This window comes from Alosa sapidissima, chromosome 8, assembly GCF_018492685.1.
Source record: "Alosa sapidissima isolate fAloSap1 chromosome 8, fAloSap1.pri, whole genome shotgun sequence".
NCBI classification, from domain to species: Eukaryota; Metazoa; Chordata; class Actinopteri; order Clupeiformes; family Clupeidae; genus Alosa; species Alosa sapidissima.
Genome location: NC_055964.1, coordinates 16,230,934 through 16,240,486, shown reverse-complemented (window position 1 = coordinate 16,240,486; position 9,553 = coordinate 16,230,934). Strand labels below are relative to the sequence as shown.

At 43.0% G+C, this 9,553-nt stretch overlaps 1 pseudogene; it reads left to right on the top strand.

Annotated features, from left to right (window-relative positions):
* Positions 1–3,668: 3,668 nt before the first annotated feature.
* Positions 3,669–5,793, top strand: LOC121715687 (annotated as a pseudogene).
* The last annotated feature ends 3,760 nt before the right edge of the window (positions 5,794–9,553 follow it).

Here is a 9,553-nt window from a genome sequence, read left to right as displayed (position 1 = left end):
GCACTGAGAATGTTTCTTTTTGTTGCACTATAAAGGATATCTTGTCTAAATTCTTTGCAAATAATGCAATCTCCATAGCACTCTTCAGCACTCCTCAAACATGCACACTCTTCCATTTTTCTGCATGGCTGGAATTTGAATGATAGGAAAGAGATGTTTTAACTACAGTGTAAATCCTCTGTAAAGACTGACAACTGTTCATGATAGTTAGTGACAAAGGACTTTCTACAGAAAAATAAGCAGTCACCTACTATTCTATCAATTTATTATCAAGGAATCTATTTTGTTTCTAAATGTCATACTGAATCTTTATGTTTTAATTTTAGCTTATTTTCATATGCTACTTGAAGGTCATTGGGATAATTCCTGTCCTGTCCTACAACATATCTGATACACAAAGAGTATTAATGCTTTATATTTTTGCAATTCCTATGATATCTGATGGCAAAACCAAAAAGTATGTGAATTATGCTAATTATGCTAATTAGCAAGCTTAAAACTCAAAATTGAGCTTGGTAAACAAAATATTTGAATTCAGCACCCTCAAATTGTGTGAAATAGCCCCTTTACCGACTTTTCCTCAAATTTGCCAACATGACTTTTTCTGAATGTTTGTTAGCTATCTGCTCTCCCTCTATGATGTATACTGTATATCTATTAATTACACTTTTTTTTATTCTATTAGAGGAGTAGGCCTAGGCCTATGCTTTTATTATCAGAAATATCAGAATGACAGTTAAGTTGTATAGGTACTACACAGCAAATAATAGTGTGTAGCTCTTTAAGGTATCCGTTTAGCACTAAACCAACTGATGCCACCTTGCTGCGATACTCGGTACTGCAGTCACTAAACTACAGCTTCTAAGGAATAAATCAACCAACACTTTTTCACAATTGCTAAAACACTAAACCATTCTCTGAACCAAATGCTCAGTTGCCTGAACAGATTTAGCGAATCAATGGCAAAACCATAAACAGTGTTGACACAATTTGCAGATCTCATTGATTCATTGACTCTGAACACATTCTGCACTGTGATGCACTTGTGATGCATAATGGTAACCAAGTGGCAAAAAGTAAACACAAAGAAAGCACAGATGTCAAAAGTTACAGCTACTCAAAATTGATCACACTTGTTTCAAATGATGTGACACAACCAATATAAGCTAATTCAAAGTGCAAAGAGATTGCTGAACAGTGCAGGTTCATCAACAAGACAGAAATGAATGAGGCATATAGATTATAGGCTGTACATTGTACAGTAATGTACTTCTCATTTACAGTGCTGCCTGTCTTTTCCAGTATACAGTTTTTCACAATTGTTAAAACACATTTTTCAAAACACAAACCCCCCATTCTCAATACTTTATTTTTACTGGATTTAAAGTAAATGCTGAATCCACTGAGTTCTGACATCTTTTTCTTTTGTTTTGTTTTGGGTTTTTTTACCGTTTTTCTCGATTGCTTTAAAGAAACTGGGATCCACTTGGTCTTCATGAAGACCTTTGCACAGCAGAAGTCATCTCTTGTGAATGTGTTCACACGTTTTCATTGGGTTACCACATTTCTCACACCCTTTTGCAAAACAGTTAAGACAGATGTTGTGATATCCTAGGTTTTAGCAGAGACTTTCTAATGTGGAGACACAGCACTCAAAAAATACTCCATAGAAATGCATGGGGCTAGTTTGTCACGCCAATATGGCCGTTGTCTACACATATCCCACCCCGTCCTCGGCAAAACGTCGACATGTAAATACATTGAGCCAATCATGTGGTGTGATGTGAATACATTGAGCCAATCATATGGTGTGTTGTGAAGACATCGTGCCAATCATGTGTTGTGATCTCGCCGCTGGAGCAAGATTGGTGTCATGAAGCCTTGCGCACGCGCAGTTCGACCCAAAGACTGTGCCCGATGAGTGCCCATAAAACGTTGGTATATGGCCGCCGAGTGGAGGGACTTGCCTAAAAGGACTTTGGTTTTAGTGTCAGAATTATTTAGGAGTTGCCCAGTAGATGGCGCTCCAACATTAATTATAGTGTTTGGGTACCGTTAAGCTAACGTAGAGGAAGTGTGCGATTCTACATGAGTTAGAAGCATAGCAGAGTCCGATGTGGTCACCTGTATAACCGTTAAAGATTAAAAATACTTAACAGTCTACAGTGAGACAGTTTGTTTGTACGAAGTTATTACATCTTTTTGGCGACGAGGATTTAACCGCTGAGGTGGAGGCTTGAAGATTGAAATGCAAATCAGACGTGAGTGCTGCAGTGTGGGATTGCTAACAAAGTGAGGGAGAAACAACGTGACTTGAACTGTTAAGAGAGAGAGAGAAATAACGGAGGAAGAATGGCTACTATTGGCACGATAGACAAAGAGCCATACTCATAAGTGTCGTTGGGCCAACCACATACAGTTTGATGAGGAGCCTCATAAGCCCAGATAAGCCAAAGGACAAAACTTATCAGCAACTGGTGGCATTGTTAAAAAATCACTTTCATCCAAAGCCTAGCGAAATTGTACAACGATACAAATTTGATTCACACACTCGGAAACCAGAAGAATCTGTAATGGAATATGTAGCAGAGCTGCGCCGGCTAGCGCAGGATTGCAACTGGTAACAAGTTACAGCAAATGTTGAGGGACAGGCTCGTGTGCGGGATCAATGATGAGGCATTCAGAGACGTCTGCTGTCAGAAACAGAGTTAACTTTTGACAAAGCGCTGTCCATTGCGGTAGCAGTAGAGACTGCAAACAAAAATGCCCAGGATCTGAAAAATCCGTGCGTCCGTGAAATTCATTAAAACAAAGAAAGGTACACAGGAGTCTAGTGCTTTCAAAGAAGCAGGGAATGAGTGTTATCGGTGCAAGGGAACCAGACACAATGCGGCAAACTGTAAATTCAAACAAGAGAAATGTCATGCGTGTGGTAAAGTAGGACATATTGCAAGAGCGTGCGGTGGAAAAAACACACTGAATCAGGGAAGCAAAGAACATGGTGATGTAGAGAGAAAAGAAGCGGGGCTCATACCACCGTTCGCACAATGTTCATGAAAGACAGGACCCCAGTGAAAGTGATAGCTCAGACGAAGAGACACACACTGCATTGCATGAAGTTTCGATTAGGCCAAATGAGCGATGTACATTTAAGAAGAGTAGACCCCTACATGGTTGAGATGAAAATTAATGGGAAAGGTGTTTGTTTCGAAATAGACACCGGCTGCAGTCTCACAGTTATGAATGAGCAGACATTACAAAAGCTGTGGAAAGATACAAAATGCCCCAAAGTGAAGCCAGTGAAAATTCACTTGGAGACTTATACAGGCAACCCTGTTAAGGTGATAGGAGTTGCATCAGTCAGAGTTAAACACAAGAAGCAAAGCTGCACGCTGCCCCTTGTGGTGGTTGAAGGAAACGGCAACAGCTTACTAGGGCGTAGCTGGTTGGAGAAAATCAAAATAAATTGGAAAAAAATAAAAGACAGCCGCAAAGCCTGTGATTTACAGCATATGAAAACAGAGACAAAAACACTACAGCAAGTGTTAAGCGAACATGAGAACGTGTTTAAAGAAGAATTGGGCACGCTGAAAGGCACCAAGGCCACTATTCACGTTAAGGCTAACGCAGTTCCTCGTTTCTTCCGCCCCCGGTCAGTCCCATAAGCCATGCGGGCCAAGGTTGAGGAAGAAATAGACAGGCTGTTGAAAAAAAAATAATCACACCGGTGAAATGGGCAGAATGGGCTGCACCTGTCGTTCCCATCGTGAAACCGGATGGACATATAAGACTGTGTGGAGACTACAAGCTGACCGTAAATACGATGTCGTCACTAGAACAATATCCAATACCCCGGGTGGAAGATCTATTCACAGCGCTGTCAGGCGGAAAACAATTCTCTAATTTAGATATGAGTCACGCATACCAACAAATACTCATGGATGAAGAGTCTAAGAAATACTTGGTAGTTAATACACACAGAGGGCTGTTTACATACAATAGACTCCCATTTGGAGTTGCTTCCGCTCCCGCCATTTTTCAAAGAACCATAGAAGGTCTCTTAAGAGGGATTCCACGAGTGGCAGTATACCTTGATGACATACTCCTGGAGTGGAGTGGATGAGGCAGACCACCTGAGAAAGCTGGAGGAGGTTTTAACTAGGCTGGAAGAGGCAGGATTGCGTTTAAAAAGGAGCAAATGCACATTCCTACAAGAGGAAGTGGAGTATCTGGGACATAGGGTGGATGCTCAGGGGCTTCATCCTGTGAAGAAAAAAGTGAAAGCCATCATGGAGGCGCCCCCTCCCACGAATGTCACTGAACTTAAATCATATTTAGGTTTATTAAACTACTACAACAAATTTCTCCCCAATCTGGCAACCCTGTTGGCCCCTCTACATGAACTCTTACGGCACAATGTGCACTGGAAATGGCACAAAGAACAGGAAGAGGCCTTCCAAAAGTCTAAAGCCTTACTGAACTCGGCAGAAGTGTTAGTCCATTACTCGAGATTACCGAGATTTGATCATGTCATGATGCTTCACCTTACGGGGTAGGTGCTGTTTTATCACACCTGATGGAAGATGGCAGTGAATGTCCTTTGGGGTTCATGTCACGAACACTGTCGCCTGCTGAAAAGAGGTACTCACAATTAGACAAAGAGGGATTGGCAGTTATATTTGGTATTCAGAAATTTCACAAATACCTTTATGGACGAGCGTGTACAATCTACACAGATCATAAGCCATTGATCTCTCTCTTCAATGAAAAAAAACCCATACCACAGATGGGGTCCCCAAGAGTTCAAAGATGGGCTGTGCATTTGAGTGCCTATGAATATAACATAGTGTACAAACCAGGAAAACAGAATGCAAATGCTGACGCATTATGTAGGCTGCCTGTGTCTGAAGTAGTGCGTGAGGAAGCGAAAGAGCCTTGATGATGGATCTTCCGGATGATACACTCATAGACACGACTCAGATTAAGCGCTGGACAGCGAAAGACGTGATATTGTCCCAAGTACATTCTCATGTGCTGAAAGAGTGGCCGACAGAGGTAGATTCCAGTGTAAAGCCATTTTATCAGCGAAGAATGGAACTAAGTGTACGGGACGGATGCGTACTTTGGGGCGCTAGAGTAATTATACCCACCAAAGTTAGAGAAAAAATTCTAAAGCTGCTGCACCAAACCCACTCTGGCATGTCAAGGATGAAAGGACTGGCTCGATCGTATGTATGGTGGCCTGGAATGGATCAGAATGTTGAGAGGGAAGTGATGTCATGTGAGGAGTGTCAAAAACACCGCAAGTCACCACCCGCCGCGCCGTTACATCCTTGGGAGTGGCCAGAGTCGCCATGGTCAAGGATCCATGTGGACTACGCAGGGCCCTTCCAAGGTGAGATGTTTCTGTTGATTGTGGATGCGTACTCTAAATGGCTAGACATCTACCCAGTGAAGACGTCCACTTCCCAGGTTACTATAGAAAAGCTAAGGCAGAGTTTCAGTGTTTTTGGATTACCGAAAATATTGGTGTCTGACAATGGAACGTGTTTCACAAGCGCTGAATTTGAGTCCTTCATTAAACAAAATGGCATCAAGCATGTGAGGTCAGCACCATTCCACCCTTCTTCGAATGGGCTGGCAGAGAGGGCGGTCCAAACTTTCAAAGAGGGGATGAAAAAGATGAAAGGTGATTCGGTGCAAACCAGGTTGTCAAGATTTCTGTTCAGTTACCGTATCACGCCTCATGCGACAACAGGTCTCTCACCGGCAGAGTTGATGATGGCACGATGACTCCGATCTGTTTTTGACCTGCTGCTGCCAGACATGAAATCAAAAGTGCAGGAAAAGCAACTGAAACAAAAACAGGCCCATGACACAAGCAAAAGACTGAGTTTCTCACCAGGGGATAAAGTGTTCATCAGAAACTACTCTAAATGGATCCCTGCTGTCATTCAGGATGCCTCTGGACCAGTGTCATATACTGTCATCATTGGAAGTGGCCAAACAATGAAGAGGCATGTGGATCAAGTGAGAGCCAGATTGTCTGACACTGTGCCAAATCAAGAGCCTGAGGGAGAATTGGAGCTGTTGTCAGGTCTGGATGGTGCTGTGGGCTCTGCGGCAACAGGGACAGCAGAGACAGAAGAACAACCTGTGAGTGAGCCGGATCAGCAGTCTACATCAGGGGTCGAAGTTCCACCAGGTCCACCAGTGGTCACAGAGGTGCGACGCTCAGAGCGGGGGAGACGGTCACCTCCGCATCTAAAAGACTTTGTTAGATAGAGTGAGATCTTTTCCAGGAATAGAGCAACAATGCGCTCTGATCTCACTGGAAGGACGTACCTTCATAGTTAGGAACTTGTTTAAAAAAATAAAAAAAAGAAAGATTTTGAAATGTTGAAATGTTTATGACCTTTGTATTGTTGACACCTGTTTAAACTAGGAGAGCATGTGACACAGGCCTTAAGCATATAATGAGTTTTTCGCTTAAAGGTGGGGGAGATGTGATATGCTAGGTTTTAGTGTCAGAATTATTTAGTAGTTGCCCAGTAGATGGCGCTCCAACATTAGTTATAGTGTTTGGGTACCGTTAAGCTAAGGTAGAAGAAGTGTGCGATTCTGCATGAGTTAGAAGCATAGCAGAGTCCGATGTGGTCACCTGTATAACCGTTAAAGATTAAAAATACTTAACAGTCTACAGTGAGACAGTTTGTTTGTACGAAGTTATTACAGATGTCATTCAAAGACCCCAAACTCTATTGGTTTCCCAGTGCTAAAAAAAAGGAAAAGATCTATTCAGAGGTGGTAGAGATTCCTTGCATAATTCTTCAATTCATTATCCATAAGACAGGGCTCTTCAATTGGCGGGCCGGATCCGGCCCGTGAGGTCATTTGTACTGGCCCTTTAAAAAAATGTAATCTTTAGCAAGTGCATGAGCTGTTCTCCACTGTTGCATCTCTCGCTCGCTTTAGTCCTGCAGCCACTGCACCTCAGCCCATTGCACAAGTTAGACTACATTACAATTCATTACATTTGTACGTAAGTTGAACGTAAGTTCCATCTTAGTTTAGTTTCAACCTAAATTGGCACTACGTTGGAGTTTATGAACTACTAATATTTAACAGGTTGCACCACACAAATAGTTTCTGTCAACAATATCACAAAAAACCACGGGCACAATTTCTGCAAAACTTGGTGAAAAGGTGGAGCAGATCCGACTCAAATGGAATTTCAAAGTATTTCTATATAGTAGCCTGGCTATTTTTTTCGCAACGATAGCGAAAGAAAAACTTGGAGTCTCTCTGTGTCCATTTAGTGAATAATGAATTTGTGCGTAGCCTAGGCTATGTCCTTCATTTCTTCACGTCTTACAACATAAACAAATGCAATGATAGTCTAGTGAAGTCAGAAATGAGCCTATAGGCCTCTTGGAAATTGTGGCATGTTACATTAAATGTTACTACAGTTACAGTTAATGCAGGGAGGAAGTGGAACCCAGAGCAGGCAGTTAAGCAAGCTCAATCAGCATTGAAGCATAGGGATATAATGGGCCATGTGCAGCACGGGCGGGGGGGTCTAGGGGTGGGCATGAGTAAACCCTTGTGGAGTAAGGCTTCTGCAGGAGAAAAGAGGAAAATGGTAGTGGAGGAAATGCATAGACAGGAGGAGGCTGTAAGATGTACTAAGGCAGTGTCGCAGGCAAAACAAGGGCAGTGGGTGAACTGGGAAGGGGTGGAAAAAAGACGGATTAAATGGAAAGATCTATGGGGCATGGAAGCTGGTAAGATCAGATTTATGTTAGGTGCTACATATGATGTGCTCCCATCTCCCAAGAATTTAAGTCAATGGTTTGGTGAGGATGATAAATCCTCCATATCCTATCAGGGTGCAAGGTAAGTCTCACCCAGGGGCGGTATACGTGGCGTCATAACCAGGTATTGAAATGTGTGGCAGCGGCAATAGAGGATAAAAGGAGAGAAGTCAATTCATTAGCAGCTAGTAAAGGGGTAAGGCAAATTAACTTTGTACGTCAGGGGGATAAACCTTGTTCCGCGAAGGCCAGGTGTAAAACCGGCCAGTTGAAAAATGGGGCGGGCTGGGAAATGAAGGTTGATCTTGGCCAGCAGATGGCGGTACCTCCACATATAGTGAGTACTAAACTACGACCCGACGTAATTCTATGGTCGGATTCAGAGAAGATAGTTTACTTCATTGAACTCACTGTTCCTTGGGAAGACAGAGTGGAAGTGGCCAATGAGCTGAAAAGAGCTAAATACACTGAAATAGCAGAGGAGGCAGCCAAGCGAGGTTGGAGTGCACGATTAAGGCCTATTGAAATCGGTGCACGTGGGTTTGTGGCCAGATCTGCTATTGGCTTGCTGTCTGAATTGGGCATTTGTGGTCGAATAAGGCAGGTGGTTAGTAACATGTCTTTAGCAGCAAAACGGGCAAGCGAATGGTTGTGGGTAAGGAGAAGTTACCCTTCCTGGGGCGCAAGCTAAGGTAAGCTAACTGGCTCATTTGTTTTGTGTTTGTTATGGACTGTGCCTAGGTTGATGGTACTTGGCTAAGGTTTTTTATGGTTTATGGTTCAGTCCGCATCAACGGGACGGACCCACCTAGCCAACTTAGACCAAGGTTGGTTAAGGGTATTTGGATGTTTGTTGTGGTAATATGGTGGCAGCATGGGGCGTAAGCTAACAGGCTAATTTGTTTTGTGTTTGCGATGGGGCCTAAGCTAACTGGCTAATTTGTTTTGTGTAACTTCTTTTGTTTGTGATGGGCTGTGCCTAGGTTGATGGTTGGTTGGCCAAGGTTTTTTATGGCTATGGTTCAGTCCACATCAACGGGACGGACCAACCTAGCCAACCTTGACCATGCCTGGGCTGGTTAAGAGTATTTTGGGTATTGGATATTTCAATGTGGTAATATGGTGGCAGCATGGAGGGGAGTGTCTCCAGGAAGCTGGTTTCACTGTTAAGCCTTCATGAGGTGTCGTGGGCCTAACTTAACGAAACATCTGTGAATGAGGGTGCCCACTTGATAACCCCAATGACATGCCGCATACTATATACTGCTGTTGGATGGGCCATTTGTATTGTGTTTGTGACCATTTGTTGGCGGATTTGTGGGTAGTGTGCTTTTTTTAAAGTTAAACTTGAGCAGGGGCTTCTGAATGTGTTTTTACCTTGGATTTTGGCACAAGGGATTTTAACATCTAATCCTGTGTATTAATGTAATGCGCACTCAATTGCGACTCAATAGGCTAAACGTTTTCATTGTCATCGTGAACTATGACGATGACCATGTTCAGTAGGCTATGTTTTCATTTATTCAAGCAGTGACATTTGGTTTAATGCATGGGGTAACGTGACGTGCGTCAGAAAAAAGATGGGCCTGTCCCTCTCAAAACATGTTAAAATGGTGTGATTAGCAACCAGAAAGAAAAACAAATCCCGGGGGAGACACCCCCGGACCCCCGTGTTGTTATTATTAGGCGATTATGACTGGCCTGCCCCCACTGCTAAAGAAAATCTAGAGGTCACGGTC